Raw genomic sequence first — 21,470 nt, forward strand, 5'->3', positions numbered from 1 at the left:
ACTTGGGGAGGGGCATGCATGCAGAAAGGGGAGGAAGGGTGGGGTCAGGAGGGGAGGAGGGAGGGACTTATGGGGGATACAAAATGAATAAAGTGTAATTAATAAAAAATTTAAAAAAAAAAGAACTGGGAAAAAACCTCACTGGAGGCTAAGAATGAGGAAAAGGGAAAGTGGACCTAATCTAAAATCTGGTAGTGTCCACATCTGGCTTTCCTTCATGTTGCCTAGAAGCCTTTTTCAGGAGATCTGTATTTTTTCCTCAATCAATCCTACAATCAATTCTTGTTCCAGTGCAATAGTTTTATTTTCTGCTGATTCTAATTACAAACTAGTCTTACTTCAGCTATATGTTTGTTTTAAAGAGAATTCCTAGGTAACGGAGGAACCTAATCCATACTTTCAGCTATGCTGTTATGAGAACTATGTTTTTATCTGCAAGTAAGCATCTTTCAAATGACCTTGGACTATTAACTAGTTTCACTTTGGAAAGTGACTATAATTTCCAGTGCAGAATCTTTATATTATTATCTATTCTTTATATGTTTTGCTCAAATATTCATCTTTATCATTCATTTTATAATACAGCCAATATATTCAACTTTAATATGATATCAATATTTAACTTTATGATTTAATATATAACTTTAATATGATATAGTTATGTTTTGTATTTATGTTTTTATTACCATGTATTTTTTTGTTTGCCTTTCATAATTTTTTTTCTCCTTAGGCTTTGCTTTCTGTGCCCACTGAAATACATGAAAACTTCTCTAATTTTACCAATAAAATAATTTATATTAAAATGATACATAGGAAGTTTTACAAGTGTTACCTCAAATTCATGCCAGAGCAAACTGAACTGAGACAGTTCTTGAAATGGTGACTTTGGTCTTTCTTGTGTCAGAGGACCTGATGGTTGGCAGAAACAGTGGGTAGCAAAGTGGGTGAGGTTAGAACAGCAATAAAGTCTATGTTTGTTAGTCCTGTTTAACTTTCTGGAGCCTTCAAAGACACTCTCATTTCCTATAGTTCAGTGGTTCTTAACCTTCCTAATGCTGCAACCCTTTAATACAGTTTTTTTATGTTGTGATGAGTCCTAACTGTAAAGTAATTTTCAACACTGTTCCATAACTGAAATTTTGCTACTGTTATGAATCATAAAGTAAATATCTGTGTTTTCCAATGGTCTTAGGTGATCCATGTGAAAGGGTTGTTTGATCCCATAAGGGTCATGACCCCCAGATTGAGAACCACCACTAGCTGAACTTTGTAGCATGCGATCTAAAGTGTATTACCCAGCAGTCTGTTTGGTCAACTGGTTTCATTTTGGCACCCTTCTTTGCGTGAGTGAGCAAGAAAATTGAAGCAAAAAGAGGACACACACTATATTGCTTTTTCCTTTGTTCTAGCTTCCTTTCTGTTGCTCTGATAAAAACACTCCTACCAAAGGCAGCTTAGGGGAGGAAAGGTTTATTTGGCTTACATTTCTAGGTCATAGTCCATCATTGAGGGAAGTCATAGCAGGAACTCAAGCACAGTGATGAAGCAGAAGCCCAGGAGGAACGCTGCTGGCTGTCTTGCACACAGATCCAAGCTTAACTAACTTGTTTATATAACGAAAGGACTACCTGCTTAGGAATGGTACCCACAGTGCACTGGACTCTCCTCTACCAGTCGACAGTCGAGACCATCCCTTCCTGCAGACAGACCTGTAGCCCGGTGTGACCTAGGCAATCCCTCAGTTGAGACTCCCTTTTCAGATGACTCCAGCCTGTGTCAAGTTGCCAGTGAATTTTAACTGGAATAGCCTGGTTCCAAGGACCTCAACCGTTTCAGGATCTTTCTAAGTTGTACTGATATTCTATACCCATTTACTTGCAAAGTGGCATCATTCTCTATTTTGGGGGATGGGTTTGGAAGATTGGAGTTAAATGACTCTGCTAAAAGGGTTAAGACGGAGGTCATTATTAGGAAGAAAATATGTAGGTCTGGACTCTCTAAGTACATTGTGACCTTGAGTTTAAGCTGAATGGCTACCGTCTGTCTGTCTGTGTGCTCAGGGCATGAGTTAGATAAATTCATTTTTTTTCCAGATAAGTCAATGAAACCCAATAAAAGGGAGAATACTAGCATTCCATGAAAAGTATGAGGTTTTGGATACCTGTGCTATTTTCAGTCTGAGCCTATGCTTTGATCACATCCCTGATTTGGGGCATTTAGGAAGAATGGACTTTTATTTTAAAATAGAAATGGCTAAAGAAATTTCACTAATTGAGGTGACTAATAATATCTTGCCAGCCTTGTCCAAAAAAGAAACCTACAGTTACCTTCTTCACTTTCTTCTGCCTCTACAGTCATACATATTGGCTGTTAGTCGATTCCCTGCTCCTGTCATGGGCTAGCAGATGAGCTGATGGGCGAGGGTACTATTTAAGGAAGTACATGATGATTCACTGAGCAAGGGGCCTGGCATCTGTAATTGCAACACTTGTGAGGCTGAGATTAGAGGGTCATCATGAGTGAAGTATAACCTGGGCTACATAGTGAGTTCCAGGGTAGCCTGAACTACAGAGACTGTCTGGAACCAACAAAAACAAAAACACAGATCTGGAAGCACTTTCATCTTTCAAACACCCTTACTTTAATTTGAGGAAAACATTTTCACATGATAAAAGCTTTCTATTCCCTTTCTTATTGTCCTCATTTATTCTCTCCTGTTCCATCTTAATGTATATATATTCTCTTTCAATATGTCAAATATTGCAAAGTGCATTTAGCCTAATATCTGGAGTCATTACGGCTCATCTGGCTGATGTAGATTAGTCGGGCTGTGTGTTCATTTTCTTTCTAGGCCATTTCCAATCACACAGCTTATTGTGCCATATGTTCTGGCTGAGCCACTGCGGCAGGAGAAATGTGGGCCTCCTTCTTCATTTGCATTGGCCCCAGAAAAGAGCTTGAGTTCTGTGTTTTTGGTGTGCTTTAAGAGTCCTTGGTGAGGCCCGTGCTCCTTTCCATCCTATAAACCAGTTATTTTACAAGAACAAGAAAGTTTTGGGAGAGAACGTAACTGTTGGTAAGTATCATGTGGCAAGCTTCACATCATTCTCGTTCTTGACGATGAAAACACACCAATGCATCCTGAACACTTTTCTTATCATCATCTCTTTCTCTTAGCGCTACCCCATCCAAGATGTCTACTTCAGCACATAACGAAGAGGGTGTCAAACATCTAGAAGGTTTATAATGAAATTGAAATGTATCCTCAACCTGAATTTACAAACTCACAGGTATTTGCTAGAACACAACTTCTGAATTTCTGGAACATAATCAGTGATGCTATTACTGACCACGGCACCTTGCCTTTGGAGCTGCTAAGGTACAGTGATTATGTCTTCAAGAATAAACATTTAGTAATATCTTTCTTTCCTCTTCAAAGTGTAATACAACACCAAAACAGTTAATGTCCTTTAAAAATATTTGTCAAACCTAATTTTATGTTCATTTATGCTTGATTTATAGGTTCTTATCTAGAGTGAGTTAGAAAGTTTTCACTTTAATTTTTTACAGATCTAAGAAATATCTGACCACTTAAATAATCTTAATTCCAGAATAGGACATGTTGTCATGAAAGCCTGAAGTTTAAAGCATTGGAATTGAGGGAGGGATAAAGGAGCAGATAAAGTATGATAGACGGATCATGGATTGGATCATGCAATAGAGATGTGCACATCCAATTTGAGTCTGTGTTAAAAATTCCCCCAGAAGACCTTGACATCTTTATAAGATTCTAGGAGCTAAAACATTGCCTTGAGAAAAATAACCTTCAAGCTATCATTCCCACTTTATAGATAAAGAAATGTGTTCATATTAGGAAAATGGTTCTGCCTTTGGCTGATTTGAAAAAGAGCTGGATTCTGCTGTTGGAAGGGAAGATCAAAGGCTTAGAAGTGGTGACACACTTTATATTTCAATTCAGGAGAGCTGGGGATATCTCATTCCTTTAATTTCTTTCTTTTACCCATATTGCTAACAAAGAAGGCATTTATAACAACTATAAAACTTAACTTTGGTTGAACAATTATGAATTCTTATCATGAACAATCCATTCAGCCAGAATAAACCGGCTCCTGCGATTGTTGGCTATTGGCCTCTTGAACAGTAGATACAACATAGTTTTGACTCAGACTAAACAACATCTTTTCTCTTTCTGAACTAACACCCTTAGGTGCCTGTTTCTTTTTCTTACTTTTTCACGTCCTTGTATTTATTTCTCCTTTTGGCTCTATTATCTCTTCTGTTTCCTTTGTTCCTGCATTTATCTCATTAACTTTCTTTTTGACCTAAGTTAATTTAATCCACCCTATTCCTTTCTCTCTCTCTGTCTCTGTATGTGTGTGTTTTAAAATCACTGGACGTGAAGTATGTCTTAACTTATCAGGACTTCTCTGGAAATTTTACTTTTCCTTGAGTGGGAAGAGATGGCAACTGTTTTTGCTAAACCAAAAGAACTCCCAGGAAATAGCTAAGAGGGGTTGCTACTTTTTAGAACTGACAAAGAACAAAAGTGCTAGGGAAATTTCTTAGTAGGCAATTACACTTCAGAAAAAATTTAGAGCGATTATAATGGCCATTCTTCATTTCTGAGAAGAGTCAACTTTTAAATAATTGGAGAGGCAGCCCTGCTCAGAAAATCTAAGCTACCAAATACAGACTTTAAGTCATACACCAGCCTCGTCTTACACAACTTGGATGAGAGCCTCTCTTCTATGAGCACTGGCTTTCCCACCTATCAAAGGGCAGCATTCACAGTTCCCTGTAAGGATGAAGTACAATACAGACCCAAAATGTCTGTGCTTACTAGTGTTCTCCGACTTACTACAGGTACAGCAGCTCATTTAAACAGGACAGGGGCTTGTAATCTGTTAAAAGAGACAAACTAAAAAAAACAAATCTTACATAAAAAACCTCTAATGAAGACAATACATATGGAAAATATACTAGACGATGCAATATGATGGGGGAAGTTCATTGTGCTATGAGAATAAATGATAGGGGACTTAACCTAGTCTGCGATTATAGGTGGTCAAGTGTGGCTTTTCTTATTTACACTGAGGTCTCAAAGAGTGCCTGGGATTGCTGGGATGATAGATGAGGGAGAGAGAACTGCACACCGAGGAAGCAGCATGCACAAAGCCTCAGAGAAGCAGGGAAGAACTCAGCATATCTGATGATCTCATGAATGTCCAGGAGCACCAGGGGTTGATACGCCTAGGGAGGGGAGCCGAGATAAAGCGGCAGAAGCAGGGCCGCTCAGGGTATTGGGCACCTTAGTAAAGCTCTTGTCTTTGTCTTTAAAGCATCCCAAAGGTATTAAAAGAGCTTAAATCAGGAAGTAGTTTCCCCTTTGAATCTTCTGGCTTAGAGAAGACTTGGGAAATGCAAGAACAGAAGTAGGATAGTTGCTAGTGGCCTTCTAGAGATGTCTAGATGTGGGAGGTTGTCATGCAAGGTTTTTCTATGCCTACCCTACCTCCGGAATAGTGTCATGGAGACCTTTCTATTTATCATGAACAGGCACTATGGCTGGGCAGATACTCAGCCATTCTAACACTGGCTAGGTCTACTTCCAATCACGTGGCCTATTACTTGCCATCTTAGTCTCACTCTGGCACCTACTTCTTCATCTGTGTTTTTCATCTGTGTTTTGTGTTCTGATGGCGACTCTCTCGGTCCCCACCTGAGACCATCTCTCTGCGTGGAGAAGTCCTGCCTTCCTCTCCTCCCAGGTGTTGGCTGCACAGCTCTTTATTTAGCCAATCAGAGGGTTATGGAGAGCAATGTTTGCAACATATCTAAGACAGGAGATGCTTCATAATAATGATAATGCCAAAGTCTGGACTGCAACCAGATCTCTGGGTACAGAAATCGGCAATTGAATAATACAAGGACAGTCTTTACACAGTACACAAAAACATCAGTCCAACAGGAGGTGGTGCCTTGGGTTATGGTCCTAGGAAGCAGAAGGGACAGTGCTGTAAGATGAACAACAGATAGAACTGTAGGCTTTTTATAAATTATTGGCTGTGTATAAAATAGAAAGATGGGAAGGAGCTGTGTGATTTCTAGAATTCCATCTAGAGTACGTTTGTGGTCCTGCCTTTTCCCTCTGGAGAACCAGATTTGAAAGGGAAGCTTATCTTTTCTGGCTTGGATATTTTGTACCAACTCTTTAAGACCACAGGAATAAACGAGATGCATAGGATGGCAAATACATACAGTACGCTAGACTGATTTGTACTTAGTCGTCCTGGTTGTCTTTGATTGTCAACTAGACACAGCCTAGAGTTATTTGAAAGGAAGCTGCAATTGAGGAATCACCTAAGAATTCAGATTGGCCCAGGGGCATATCTGTGGGGGGCTGTCTAGTTTGTTGATTGATATAGGAAGGCCCAGGCCACGGTGAGCAGTAACATTACTAAGCAGGTGTCTCCAAACTTAATTAAAACAAAACAAAACAAAACAAAACAAAAAACTAGCTGAGTGTCAGCTGGCCTGTGGGTCAGCTACAATCAGCGTCTGCCATGGTTCCTGTTGCACATCTCTGACTGTGATCATAATTCTCTGATAGGAAGTCCTGCTGTATGGAATAGCAAGCAGGCCTTCGTTCCCTGGCCTGAATTTCCTCAGTGATGGACCATGACCCAGGATTGTAAGCCAAATACATTTTTTCCCCTTTAAGAATGGATTTTGTTGAGAGTACTTGTGACAGCAACAGACGTAAAAGTCGAATACCAGTGTTTATTCAGGGTGTGCATCATGATTAGGGGTAAAGAAGAAGCTATGTGGGGGGCAGTAGGCAGGAGAGGATGTATCTTTGTTGGCAAAACTTTAAAGATATAGCTTCCAAGTTTACCTAGAAACCCTTGGGTAGTGTGTTATTTTCTTTTCATCATGACAAAGTAATCAATTTATAAGAAAAGATTTCTCTCGGCTCATGGTTTAAGGTTTTATTGATGGTTAAGTGGTTAGGATACAGACCATTACAGGGAGGAACATGGTGGAAGACGCTGCTGAATGGGAAGCGACGAGAAAGAGAAAAGGGGCCAAGGTCCCAATATCACCTTTTAGGGCATACTGTTGGAGACCTAACATGCTCTATTTCTTAGGTCTACTCCCTAATGTTCCCCTCAACTTTCAATAGTACCATAGGCTGTGGATGAAGACCTGAGCATGTGGCCTCTGGGGTATATTCACAATTCAAAGCAAAACAAATCGGTGTTTTGAGTCAGGACACATTGTAGGATACAGATCTTACGCTATGCTGGTTTTCATATAACCTGAAGTCAGGGAAATAGTCCATCCCTATTCTCCTTCCCCGACACTCTCTCACCTATGCCACATAAATATCTGCATAGCTTTAGAGTAAAGTTTGCATACCAAATTTTTAAGGAAACTAGAGAAATGGTTAAAATATAGCTAGTAATTAGTATTAAACACAGTTAGCAGATATAGCTAGTAATTATTTATACTAGGAGACTATTTTAATTGGCTGCAATTGAAGAAAATATTGGTTAGAATATTATGTAGGTTCTGATACCCAACCAATGCATTTGCAGACTGAGTAGCAAATTCTATTCTGATACTTCATGAATGTTTGATTCTGGTCATGTTTTTTCCACATTGTCTTCCTGCCTGTGCAAAGAGGTAATAAGGGACACACAGCAAGTGGAACAACTTCCCCCCAACCCCCCAGCTACTCACCTACTTGTTCATCTAGCCGAGGCAAGATAATGCAGAATTAACAAAGGGGAAGCTGGGACTGATCTGTCTGGGCTTAGCTCCAAGCTCTTCCTCACAGTAGGGACCTCTGCTGAGGAAGGTAATTTCAACCCCCATACCTGTCTTTCTAACTTGATAAAAAGGCATGCAATATCAATATTTATACCATAGAATTTTGCAAGTAGCGAATAGCTTAATATATCTCAAGCACATATGACCCAGCCTGGCATGAGCTACGTGCTTTATATAATATTAGTATATCGGTGACCAAGACATGAGCTATGTGTTTTGGCTTTCAGGAAGCTGATCGTTGATCATCTACATTATGGACAAGAGTGGGTTGAACAGAAGCAGAATAAGTCTGATGACAACAAAGGAGGGCATGTGAAAGGTTGCTAGCCATGTCTGATTTTAGGCCTGAACCATTAGGGCCTTGAAGTATGGGAAATCTACATGCTTGTACAGTGATTTATTTATTTATTTATTTATATTTTTTGATAACAGGTATGCTTTGAATCTGCAACATTCACTACAGTTTCACTCTTTGCATAATTCATCCATCACTAGCTGCCCTGTTTGGGGGTTGCTGTGGACCTTTTAAGACATGGGAGTTTAGCTGTCAGGAGTCATCAGGGATGGGCCTTTGAAGGTGATTCTTACCCCTGATTTTTTCGTTCCTTTCTGCTTCAGAATCTCCTGTCTTATGAACAGCCTCCACCATACACTTTCATTGATATGCACTGAGCTTCTCCATCATGCTTTCGATCTGCCACGATGGAATGACATCTGAAAGTGTGAGACAAAATAAACCTTTCTTGCCTTCGGTTGTTTCTATTAAGTATTATGATCACAGTGATACAAGAGTGACAACTAATTTATCAAAAGAACATACTTATAATTGTCAATGTTATTATGAATTGAACTATTGAATTTTTTGAAATTAGTATTTAGGAGAATTTCTTTGAGCCATTTAATGCAGTCAGTCCTATAACAATAAGATACTTCCAATCTTGATGACTATAGTTCATTTGTTTTAAATACAATTATATGAAGAAATTGATGTTTAAAAGAATTAAATGACTTGCCTAAAGTCAGACAACTGGTACTATAAAATTTTTTTATATGATGCTGGTCTCTGAATCATATATAGCTTTTAGTCTTTTCATTATAAATAAAGTATCTCTAGAACTAGGTACAACCATCTATGGACACAGACTGCATCTGCCTGAAAAAAAAATAGTTTAAAAGTTGCACACTTTAGCATGAGAAACTGAAAACCACTAAGATTATGCAGGTGAAGAATAAACAGGACTTTCTGAATATGGCTTCTCTGTCGGCAAAATGTGAAAGCATATCACTCCCATTCAGGTAGTACATTTTTTTTCCTTGAATCTCTGTATTCAGAGTTTCTTTTGGCTAGGATGCCAAGGCCATTCACAGGGACATAAAGGGGACAGATTGGGAAATGTTTGCCCTAGGGAATAGGTGACTGAAGTCATCCTAGGGTTAGAGCCAAGGACAACAGCCCAGAGCGGAAAAAGCAAACTAAGATAGCAGGCAGTTGGGACAGGCTAAGGTTAGTCATAGCCAGCTAGGCCTTGGAAAGCCGGAAATTTACTGCAATAAGAAGGATTCAGTGCAAGGGGACCCGAGGTCAATGAGTTAGAGTCAAGATATGGCCACAGGGAGTAGGGGAGTCAAGTGGGTGAGGGCTCCCAGGTAGCCCAGGGGACAGATCTGTATCAGGAAAATTTGATCCCTGGTTTTGCTTCCTGTTCCTGCTTCTGAGGTTTCCCTCAGCCAGGGCTTGGCAGGAGACACTGCAGCAGGCAGCAGGGCAGCAGGACTGCTGAAGACATCAGGAGAGAATCAGCAGTGTGTTCACTTGGCTGACATGAGGCAGGCTGGTGGGACTGGAAGGTTAGAGTGGTGCCCAGTGAGTCAGCTGGGGAAGATCTTAGCGATGATGACAAGGCCCCCCAGCCACAGAACAGCCTCGGAAATGTGGATATACTGATGGAGTATTTGCCCAAAACTTCACGTCTGCTTCATAAGAACAACCTGTAAAAAGAGCTTATTTTCCTTAGTTCCGTAGACTTGAATAGCAAGTAACTTTCACTGAGGAAAGAAAAGAAGTAAAACAATGTCCTCTGCAGTGACTCAGACACATGTCCCACAGTTTCTGCAAATAGTGAAAGTAGGCACATGGTGCTTGTAAGATTCAGAGAGCCATGACCCTTCCAAGACTGGTTCACTCAAGAAGGTCCAAGATTCACAGGGTAATTACCTGAGGCTATATATGCAGCAAATAATTTCTGGGAAAGGGAAGGTTTTCTGTTTTTGGGTTTTTTGTTTGTTTGTTTTTGTTTTTTGTGGGGCTGCCTGAAAGCTGGGCAAAGAGCTCGGTGAGGTGGGCCTTTCAGTGATGTAGCTGCTGCATTTGAATCAACCAGGCTTCTATAAGTAAGCCTAATAAACTCACAGATTCACCCAACTAGCCTTGGGTGGAATTGGTTCTTTGGTTTGTCATCAGCACCCTCTCTGAGATGAATAGAGTATTATGTACCATAAGAAAAGTCATACAACAATGATAAATTAAAAAGTGGCTCAGCTCAAAGGAGAGAAAAATAAACATTTTCATGCATTAGAGATAATAGTATAAGAGGAAAAAAAATCAAAGAAACAAGGAAGAAAGGAGTTGAATGAATACAAGAATTTATAATGTCAATCAGTAGTTCAGAGATACAGTATATATTTCTCTCCTTTTCCCAGTCTAGGTCAGAGCAATAAGAGGACAAAATGAAAATTGTGGGTTGATTTGACCTTCTGAGAGCAGAGAAATAGATACACCTCTGACTTTCACATGACCACACACAGAGGAGCATGTGTACCCCACCCCCAAGCATGAACATACACATATGAACCTCTTTCCAATGTTTCCAATTCAGCAAAACACACACACACACACACTCATACACTCTTCCATTGACAGAGAGTAAATCAAACATCCTCTTCTCTTCATAGATGTGTGTCTCTCCAACAACAGGGCACAGACATTTTGTCTTTGCATCCAAACAGCACACAACTGAAGCTGTAGGAGCCCTCTCTGCTTGGGAACAGAAATGCTGCAGCATTTCTGACATCAGCTAATGCCTTCATTGCCTCTCTATATAACACAAATGAGGTAAGAGCATCTGTAGTTCTTTCCCACAGTATATGAGAAGGGAGGTCAATAGAGGCTACTGTACTGCTCAAGGCAAGTCAGAATATGCAGAGATAGTCAGAGATTCTTCACAAACCTTCCGACATGTTTGGCCTTGGGGGAAGCAGGGATCTAATAGGAATGGCAGAAATGATAGCTACATGGGGTCAGAACTGCAGAAGTAATCACTGGGAACAACCAAAATACGATGTAGAGAGTGTAGATTTAATTTGAATAATGCTTGGGACAATTTCAATTCCTCAGAGTATCCAGAGGTTTGTATATTTTTTTCTGTATTATTAGCCATTTCACCATGAATGAGAAAACAGATGAAACAGTCACAGTAAAAGAAAAATTCATTGTTTGAATTCTTCTTACTCCAGAGAGATTTTGTGCCACTGTAGAATACTTGCATAACACCCTCTGACATCTGTCTTAACGATACAGATTCATAGACCCTCTAGATTACAAATGGAGCTGCCATATCTGCTCTATAGGAAATGCCTGAGCATCTTGAGAATCCGGAGCTAACCCACTCATTGATAGAAAATTCATATTCAATTATTTGGCGGTTTTATACCAGATGAATTTGATCCAGAAGGGGTCACATCAGACCCTGTGGCATCAATCAGGATATGATGGAATTGTTTACTTGGCTGCCTGGACCACTGCAGTGTAATTTCCATTAAGCCCAGGCAAGCTGTTTTTAGAAAAATATCTTTAGTCCCAATTTTCATTAAATATTTAAGACGTAAGTCAATGAGGTTCATGCAGAAAGTAAGTTAAGAAGTTGAACTCACAGGGAAGCAGTGACAAAATACAGACTCCACATGAAGTCTCTTTCAAGAGAATAAGAATATAGTTCTAACGTGTTACAAGATAGTGGGTCTCCATGTCTTTTCTTCTTATTTCCTTCATTTTAGTTGCTTCACCACCACTGTATATTTTTATGCTTACTAGGATATTGATGTAGAGATTTATGTTTCCAATTAATATACATTTTCCTTTGAAAATTTTTTATAAACATACACAATCATATATATACATACACATACATAAACAGACAGTGAACATCTTTAACATAGAAACACATATCTATCTATATAATGTTTTTTATGGATATAACGAGTTACTTAATGGATCTATTGATGTACATTTAGACTCTTCACATAGAATATCTCACTATTATAGAAATGCTTGTTCTAAAGTAAAATGTCAAGGTTAAAAAGATTGGCCACTGAATAACATCATCAAAATGGCTCCAGAATGTTGATTGCCATGGTCCACCTACTAATATTTGGAGGCCAGCCCAGTCTGTGTAAAGTTCAGCAGAACTGTAACCTATTATTATGACATCTTCTCCCACCGACCAGGTATTGCAAGCTCATTACCTTCTTAGGGATTAGAGTTTTCTCCAGAAGAACATGACTAAAGTGCATCAATGGTCAAGGTAAGTGGTTTTGGATTGCTCACATAGTCTCTCATCTGTCTGTCTGTCTCTGTTTATCTCTGTCTTTCTCTGTCTCTGCCTTTCTCTATCTCTGTCTGTCTGCCTCTCTCTCTCCCTCTTTCTTTCCCGTGTGTGTGTGTGTGTGTGTGTATGTGTGTGTGTGTGTGGGGGCATGTGAGTGTGTACGCTTTTGTGCAGACATAGCATAATACAATTAAGGGTCTAGTACACGTATGTTTCAGGTATTTTTTAAAAATAAAGTTTAATTATATTATTTCATTAAATATTTCCATACAGTTTATTTATTTTTTAAATTAATTTTTTATTTTTATATTAATTACAGTTTATTTACTTTGTATCCCAGCTGTAGCCCCCCCATTTCCCTCTCAATCCCACCCTCCCTTCCTCATCTTCTCCCATATTCCTCTCCAAGTCCACTGATGGGAGAGGTCCTCTTCCCCTTCCATCTGACCCTAGATTATCAGGTCTCATCAGGACTGGCTGCATTGTCCTCCTCTGTGTCTGGCAAGGCTGCTACACCCTCGGGGAGGGTGGTGGTCAAAAGGCCACTGAGTTCATGTCAGAGGCAGTCCCTGTTCCCCTTACTAGGGAACCCACTTGGACACTGAGCTGCCATGGGCTACATCTGAGCAGGGGTTCTAGATTATCTCCATGCATGGTCCTTGGTTGGAGAATCAATCTTAGAAAAGACCCCTGTGTATTTATATTACTGCATTTAAACTTTACGAAGGTCTTTGGTCAGTTGATTTGTTTTACTTTTTAAATTCAAGAAGTACTGTCACAGTGGTATGACTAGTATCTAGAAAGAACAGATAAATATTTCATCTCAGGCAGGCAGCAGATCAATGTCACTCCAGGAAGTGAAACCTTTAATTTTGGGTCATCAGGCAGGTTTACAGCAGGGGCAGGTTCCTGCCTCTGTTTTTTCCAGTCCTGTTCTCTGACAGTGTAAAATAGGACAGCCTACTGCCTGACCTCTGAGCGAGGGCTCCATCTTCCTCTGAGGTAGACTTGTCCTCATTTGGTCTCAGTTCATCTTGTCTTTGACTCTCCCTTTCAGGGTAAAGTGTGGGAGTTAAGAATTGGAAAGTGCACCAGTTTCCTAATGCTGAGTGGAGGCTTGGAGGATGTTTCTGTTTAAATCTCACTAATGTATTCCAAACAGGGAGCTTTACGCTTTCTGCCCCACACCCCCCTTACCTCTTTAGTTTGTGTTTATTGCTGCATCTTTGTTTGGCTTCTCATTCCTTCCCCATTTGTAATAACAATATTAAAGAGAAAGGACCCGGGGCAGTCCTATGGTGGATATGGAAGGTCTTCTTTAAAAGTCTTGGGATGCAGTGTTTGAAACAGACCAGAGAGCATATGGTCATAACAAGGAAGAGATTCACAGTAACCAGGAGAATGAACCCAGAGAGGGAAAAGAGCATCAGAAGCAAGGGAAGGGAACCACATGCCTGTGGGATGGGAGCGGAGGTTCTCAGGATTGATCTTCATGAGAGACCACCGTGATTCTTCTTCAGGGACCAAGAAACACACCAAAGAAACAAAGTTCAACCTTGCTCCACTGATTAAAAAGAGAGTGTCACACATCCTCTGCAGCTGTAAAATGTGAAAGTTCCCAGAAGTTCTGTTCCCCTCCCTCTTTTGTTTTGTTTTTGTTCTCAACCTACCCGCAGTAAGCTAATCCATGAGGGCTTTGTCAGTACGCATCTCCATTTCTAATGGTGATCTGGGCTACAGGGGAGAATGCACTGGGCCCCCACCTCCAATTCTAACATATTTTCGGTACAGTTCAGGAACACATTTGTTTTTCTTGCCCGTGAGTGAAAAGTAACATTTTTGGTTGCCTCTTTGCAAGCTGCTGTGTTAAGAAAATGGATTTAGGCTCGGAATTAAATCTGATTTTGAAACTATGTATATTAATTGCTTTTCTCATTGTTGCAACTAAATATTCGACAAGGAACAACTTGTGGGGTGGGGTGGAGTGAGGGATAAAGACTTTCTGCTTCATAGGTTCGTGGTCATGAAGACACAGTGTCTGTTAGGGATGGTGGAAACTTCTCACTTAGGTTAGTGGACCTGTCAGCTGGGTCCCACATGAAAACGGTTCCACAGTGGCCTAAATCAGAACCACCAGCTGGACGCAGGTGTGCAAATAACACGAGCCTGTGTGGGACATTTCCCATTGAAACCAAAATGCCCTGGTAACCAGGTGTGACCTCTCCTCAAAGCCAGCCTCTTAGGAGGACACAGGGTAGGGAAAGGGCTGGAACTGGAAATCATGGAGGCCTGTGAGGAAATTTCTAGAGGAAGAGGAAGTAGTGGCTTCATCTAACAGTGGTGAAAGGTGCAGGCTGGAGGGTGACAGAGCCTAGGGCCATCTTCAGATACATCCTCATGTTTAATCTTCACTGCAGTGCTGATATATAAGACAGTGCTCTCCGTTCTGCTGATACGAAAACTAAGCCCAAAGATTTACATGATTTGCCTGGATCAAGACAGTGCTAAAATTCAGGTATTCTGACTCTGTCTAGAAGTTTCTGGGATATCTTTAAGCTGCATCAGTTTTGTACGTGTTTTCGTAGTTTATTGCCAATCTAGATGCTATATTTTTTGTGCTATATTGTTTAGGTCTTAGAGTTTCTATTGCTGTGAAGGAACACCATGACAACTCTTTTTTTTTTTTTTTTTTTTTTTTTTTTTTTTGCTGGTTGTATGTTTTTTTTTTAATTTATCTATTTTATTAATTACAGTTTATTCACTTTGTATCCTCCCATAAGGCCCTCCCCCTCCCCTCCCGGTCTCACCCTCCCTCCCCCTTCTTCATATATGCCCCTCCCCAAGTCCACTGATAAGGTAGGTCCTCCTCTCCTTCCTTCTGATCTTAGTCTATCTGATCTCATCAGGAGTGGCTGCATTGTCATCTTCTGTGGCCTGGTAAGGCTGCTCCCCCCTCAGGGGGAGGTGATCAAAGAGCAGGCCAATCAGATTATGTCACAGGCAGTCCCTCTTCCCATTACTATGGAACCCACTTGGACATTAAGTCGCCATGGGCTACATCTGGGGTCTTCCCAGAGACTCATACTCCAACCAGGTACCAGGTATGGAGATAACCTAGAACCCCTGCACAGATGACAACTCTTAATAGTGAAGACATTTAATTGAGGCTGGCTTACAGATTTAGAGTTTTAGTCCATTTATTGTCATGGTGGGAAGTGAGGTGGCTCTTGGGCAGACGTGGTGCTGGAGGAGCTGAGAGTCCTACATCTGGATGGGTAGGCAGCAGAATTACACCGTGATACTGGGCCTGGCTTGAGCTTCTGAAACCTCAAAGACCCCTGGGACATACTTTCTCAAACAAAGCCACACATATTCCAAGAAGGCCACACCTCCTCCACGAAGGCCACACCCACTCCATGAAGGCCACACCCCCAAGAGTGTCATTTTCTGTGTGCCTGTGGGCTCTATTTTTATTCAAACCACCACAGTTTATCATAGCTCTAGGAGAAATAAAAAAACAAAAAACCGAAAATTTAAAAGGCAGAAGAAATAAGTGTAGGCGTCTTTTACATTTATTAGCCTTATCTCCAAAGAGCAAGAAAAGCATACGGTTTCTTATTTACGTAGGTTAAAACATAGACAGGTTAAAGTTTGTAAGCAAATGAGTTGTAAGGAAGTAGTGGCAAAGCATTGGGTGAGGTAGGGGACAATGTGGAAATCTGAGAATTGTAGTTTCAGAATTGGGTTACCCAGGGACTTTTTCTGAGGACATGTGAGCAAACATCTAATCTATTCATCTACACAGGTCACCAACAGTAGATTCTATCCAACTCTAGCTTGAAGGGTGTCAGGGGTGCACTATGCCAGAAACAGAAGAATTTGCACGTGTCTTTCCACAATCTTGGAATTTATGGAATAACAATAAATTCTTATAATACAGCATCTCATTGGCAGCAATTGGCCAGGCAGTCCCTCTGTCCATGACAGCTCTAGCTGAGGCAACCGTAGATTCTTTTTTTTCCAGTCTTAGTTACTAATATTAACTCTTAGCACGCGCATCACATACAGCGCAGTAAATACATCTATATATGTATGTTATAGAATAGCTGTAAAGAGTTAAGAGGTCCAGGGGAATTAAGGAGGTGTTGGAGGCCTGAGGTCCAAGAAAGGGAATAGTGTGTCTGTCAGCAGTAAGTAACTCGGTAGAGGTCTGCTGAAGAGGCCTTGTGCTGCAGGGTCTGAGATGAGCTTCAGGGAGGGAGTAATGTGAAGGCAGAATCACACCGGTATGGGAAGTTGGACAGCAGGTACAGATGGGCAAAGATGAGGACAGGAAGAAAGCAGTGCAACAGGTGGTGCCAATAGCAGTGGCTGAGCTACAACGAAGCACCAGAAACACAGCTCTATGCCTGTAGGCCCTTCCTCACACACAATCAGGTGGAAAGATGGCTGATCGTTGTCCACTGAGGCTTTGATTGTCTACCTTTCTTTGTAGGATCTGTGAGAGGGAGTTAAGCCTTTTTTTTTTTTTTTTCTGTCTGTTGTATCAGAAAAGTCTGAAGGTCTGGATACACCTATATCCTCCTACAGTTTCAGTTCACCCTGATACATTTACAAAGAGCCACCCTTTCTCTTCCTTTATCTACATTATAGAAATAGATATTAGATTCTCTACCCCAACAACCAATTTAGAGAGCCTTTAAAATTGTAAAAGGTTTAAGGCACAGCAGCAGGCATCATCCCTCTAAGTGATTTTGCTATTTCCCAGGTACACACCGCAGGATACTTGCCATAATAGTTCCTGCCTGGTTTGTATCTGTTCCACCAGTCTATCCTCATGGGCACATGCCCCATGGTGAGTTCCTTCTCTCCAGCTTCTTCTCCTGCTACATCTTCTGTTCCTCTCCCTATTCCCTCCTCTCTGCATTGTGGTTACACTGAGACCCCCAAGGCTGGGAACCTAAGCTCTGCCTACCTCTCTTCAGATGCAGAAACCATGGAGAGTATCCTTCAGCCGCCAGCATGCCCTGTGGTTCATCCCCACTCCACAGCCTGACTTTAATTCCTTCCTCTTCACAGCATTTCAGCACCCGGTGCATGGAAAACAGCCCAAGCTGGAGTTTCTGCCGAGTTACAGGTGTCAGCTTCTTTATTAGCCAATTAACTTTTTTCTTTTTTTTTTAACTTTTATTAATTACACTTTATTCATTTTGTATCCCCCCATAAGCCCTTCTCTCCTCCCCTCCCAGTCCCACCTTCCCCCCCTTTCTGCATGCATGCCCCTCCCCAAGTCCACTGATAGGGGGGGTCCTCCTCTCCTTCTTTCTGATCTTAGTCTATCAGTTCTCATCAGAAGTGGCTGCCAATTAACTTTTAATTTGGTAGAGCAAAGATTACACAACAAAGTCAGATGTAAGTGAGAGTTTGTTTGTCTGGATGGCAACCAGATCTTGGGGGCTGACAATTATCATTAGAATACATAGCGCCAGACCAGCCCCCGACATCTGTACTTTGTGAGTTGTGCTGTTCATTCATCCATTCTGAAAATGGAGTCAAAAGCTACTTGTAAAGTGGCGTCTTTAAGAGCAATGTGATCTGAAACAATAACATCAACAACAGCAACACAGTTTCACACACTATGGGGTAATGTAAGTTAAGGCACAGCCTGATATCAAGATTAGAGGAGCATGGATAAGGGGTTGCTTACAGGTGCATGAGAGACTTCTGAAGAAGTGGGCTTCCTTCCAGCAATTATTTCCCATCTGTGTAATAGCAGGGAGGGACCTCTAGAGTCTTGTACCTGTCCCAGCTTCTTGTGCTGATTCTTAAGAACCACTTTCCTCCCCCAGAGAGGAAATGTTTCAATTCAAGGACACTAGCCACACAATACTTGGGTCCAGTCCCAGTCTCCTCATTTGCTTTCCAGCTGTGTGGACTCAGACAAGTTGGCTCACCTTTATAGAAATTCATAAACCTGTGAGAATAATATTATGTAGCTCATGGGTATTAAATGAAACAATTCTTGCATATGTTGTGAACTTTGTATAAATGGTAGCTGTCACTGAAGCTTTAATATGAAGACTTAAACAGAGTGAATGATAAGTTCCTGTTGTCCCTGTGGTGTGTGACAGAATAAGAACTATAGAGAAACATCACGAGTGACATAAAACAGAAGCGTGCAGAGGAGGGCAGGAACCCTTGCTCACCTGACATACTTTTAAGAAACAGAGCATGTCAAGAAAACCCTGTGATATGTTAACTTGGGAAAAACGGGCACTGCAAAAGCATCTTATTAAGGGTTATATATAAGTCAGATGGCCCAGGGGCTCAATCCTTGGAAGTGCTTTTCCTTTCTTACTAAGCTATTACTATTTGTATGTCCAGCTATGTGTCTTTGGTGCAATCTTTGCCTGGGACACAAGAGCTGAAGTGTGCACTCTGTGAACTCAGGTCCTAAACATACTTCCCCGACTCTCTGGGCTTGGATTTCTCTGACTCCATACCCACCTCAATAGGTATGAATTTTTCTCCATCACCCCTTTTTCTGCCTAAAGTTTTGTGGGTTATTTTTTCTGTCTTGCCTGAATTGTTGTTATTGGTTTTTTTTTTTTTTTTTTTTTTTACTCTCTCATATTTTAATAAAAATTTTCTCAGGCTTCCTTCTGGGTCCATTTTTAAAAATCTATGAATGGAACTAAGAACCCAAAAGGAAGCCCTGTTCTCCTGACAATTTGTATATAATAATTATAAGTATGTAATGGAGACAATACAGAGGGCATGGGTCAGAAGGACAAATGCCACTGACTGGGGGTGGTGCTGTTAAGACATGACAAGATGAAATGGCCGAAAAAACTCACGGGAATACAAAAGGCATGTCTGTAATCATTCCTCCTCATCCTTCACAGCTCCGCCTTGACAAGGGAGACTACTGGTTACTGTGGATCACCGCTGGATACCACGTGGGGCAGATGCAGAAACCATGGAGAGTATCCTTCAGCCGCCAGCATGCCCTGTGGTTCATCCCCACTCCACAGCCTGACTTTAATTCCTTCCTCTTCACAGCATTTCAGCACCTGGTGCATGGAAAACAGCCCAAGCTGGAGTTTCCGGAGGGCCCAGGCATTTAAACAAAATGAAACAAAACACAACAATAACAACAACAAAACCCCAGCTTTCTTGAGCTTGTACAACTGGGGAAGGGGCCGCTTCTCCCAACTCAAGCTCCATCTGGTCTAGCTAACCTGTGCTTTTCAAGACCATCTCTCAAGCTCTGAGAAGTCTCAGCCCCACTAGCCAGCTTCCTGGGTGTTAAGTGAGGGCCTGAAAGCAAACACCTCCGTCCCTCCAGTACAGCAGGAGGCGTCCCAGGAAGTTGATGAATTATTCAGTAGGCCTAACAGAGCAGTCACAAGGGAGCATTGCTGGCATGCAATTAAGTGGTGCTTTAATTTGAGAAATGTTTAGTAGGTTGCGGCCTACAACAGCCACTCCTTTCTTTGTGAACAACAATTTGATGTGAAATAGGGAGCAGAAAACTCACTGTGTTTTGTAGCAAAGTAGCTGGCTCCAAGAACAGCTTCCCTTTGCTGTTCCCTGGCTCTGCCTTGCATTCTTACAATCTCAGTTGACTTCAAATGCAGCAACAATGGGTGACTTATGTCTCCACTGAGATAGAATTTAATAACCACCTTTGGCACATCTCTTACTGAATAGTCACAATAATGTCACAGTGCTGTAAATCTCCTCCACAGGATATCTCCCCAGTCAGTTTTATTGATGGCTTTATGCTGATTGGTTCAGATGAGTAGGAAGCCACAACTCTGTTTAGACATGTTGGAAAGACATGTGTCTGCCAGAGACTGGGAAAATAAATTCCACCAAAAATTGGGAGCCTTCCACCAGACTGAAATTTCTGTCTGTGGTCTGAAGCATGCCAAGAGACTCCTGCCAAGGTAAAGGAAAAATGCTTGCATGTGACTAAGAAAGAGAGAGCTTGGACCTCTTTATTTCCAAGGCATTGATGGGCCTTGTTTGAATGTGCCATGCCACCAAAGTGAGACTACAAAGTACTAGACTTTTAGGAAAACCAGAGTAAGAGATGGCTCTGCAGCAGGTTTGGGTTGCCTTGAAGTCTGGATTGCTTATGAAACTGCAGTGTCACTCACAGCGGGATCCCCATGGCCTCAAACATCATCCAGCATGAATTAAGCATAGAAACAAGCACTTCCCAAGGGAATGGATGGTGGTGATTTGGGGTCTGAGTTGTTCAACATCCCATTCAGTAAACCAAAGAGCTAGAAACAAACCCTGGCACAGTTGAGTGTCTTATAGCTCTCATTAACAGAACTCTCATTCACAGCTGGGGAGCAATGAGAAGCTCAGCCATCTCTTCAGAGGTTACTCCAAAATGGGAGGAGATGGGTGAGATGGAGAATTCTTACTCTCAGGTTGCTTTAACTTGGGAGTTTGGGTGCTGGAAACTCATGGTCATATAAAACTCACTGAGTCCGTGTCTTTGGGTACTTGTTTTGAAAGCTTTGAAGAATGGCATTTACAAACCACAGAAGGTATATTACTGAAAGGAATTTCTTATAGGTTTCTAGGTTAGAACTTGAGAAATGGAAGCAACAGAGCTCTTCTCCAGCATGAGCAAGGTCCCAGGAAATGGGTTGTGATCCAGGTAGGAGTGTGAGGTGTTTTACAGGACATTTTGAGAAAGTTATGAACAATGAGAATCTGTTGACTTTCATTAACTGCACACCGTATATTTTATTATTTAGTCAGAGTGGTTGGGGAAAACGGGGGATTAAGAAAAACTTATGCATGTTCATCATTCATGGAAGATAGTAGTGAGCATATAGTTTCCTGCCTACCAACAACTATCTTGTTTTACTTTCTTGCTCTCTGATTCCCATTATTTTATTATAAAACATGAGTTTGGGGGCTGGGCATGGCTCCAAATGCCTTTAATTACAGCACTTGGGAGGAAGAGGCAGGGGGAATCTCTGTGAG

The 21,470-nt window shown here is 41.3% G+C and overlaps 1 long non-coding RNA gene across 9 annotated transcripts in view; it reads left to right on the top strand.

Annotated features, from left to right (window-relative positions):
* The window catches only part of LOC132652436 (uncharacterized), a 54,691-nt gene extending 33,928 nt beyond the window's left edge, over nucleotides 1-20,763 (top strand). For 3 of the 9 annotated variants that reach the window (XR_009590008.1, XR_009590006.1, XR_009590010.1), the window contains 7 exons: nucleotides 3,178-3,290; nucleotides 6,632-6,712; nucleotides 8,473-8,576; nucleotides 10,807-10,966; nucleotides 12,358-12,434; nucleotides 17,444-17,595; nucleotides 19,364-20,763. This is a non-coding gene — a long non-coding RNA (uncharacterized LOC132652436). Of the gene's footprint in view, nucleotides 1-3,177; nucleotides 3,380-6,631; nucleotides 6,713-8,472; nucleotides 8,577-10,806; nucleotides 10,967-12,357; nucleotides 12,435-17,443; nucleotides 17,596-19,363 lie in introns of all 9 variants that reach the window. The other 6 variants (XR_009590009.1, XR_009590011.1, XR_009590007.1 and 3 more) reach the window with 6 other exon arrangements.
* The last annotated feature ends 707 nt before the right edge of the window (nucleotides 20,764-21,470 follow it).

This window comes from Meriones unguiculatus, chromosome 2, assembly GCF_030254825.1.
Source record: "Meriones unguiculatus strain TT.TT164.6M chromosome 2, Bangor_MerUng_6.1, whole genome shotgun sequence".
Taxonomy (NCBI): Eukaryota; Metazoa; Chordata; class Mammalia; order Rodentia; family Muridae; genus Meriones; species Meriones unguiculatus.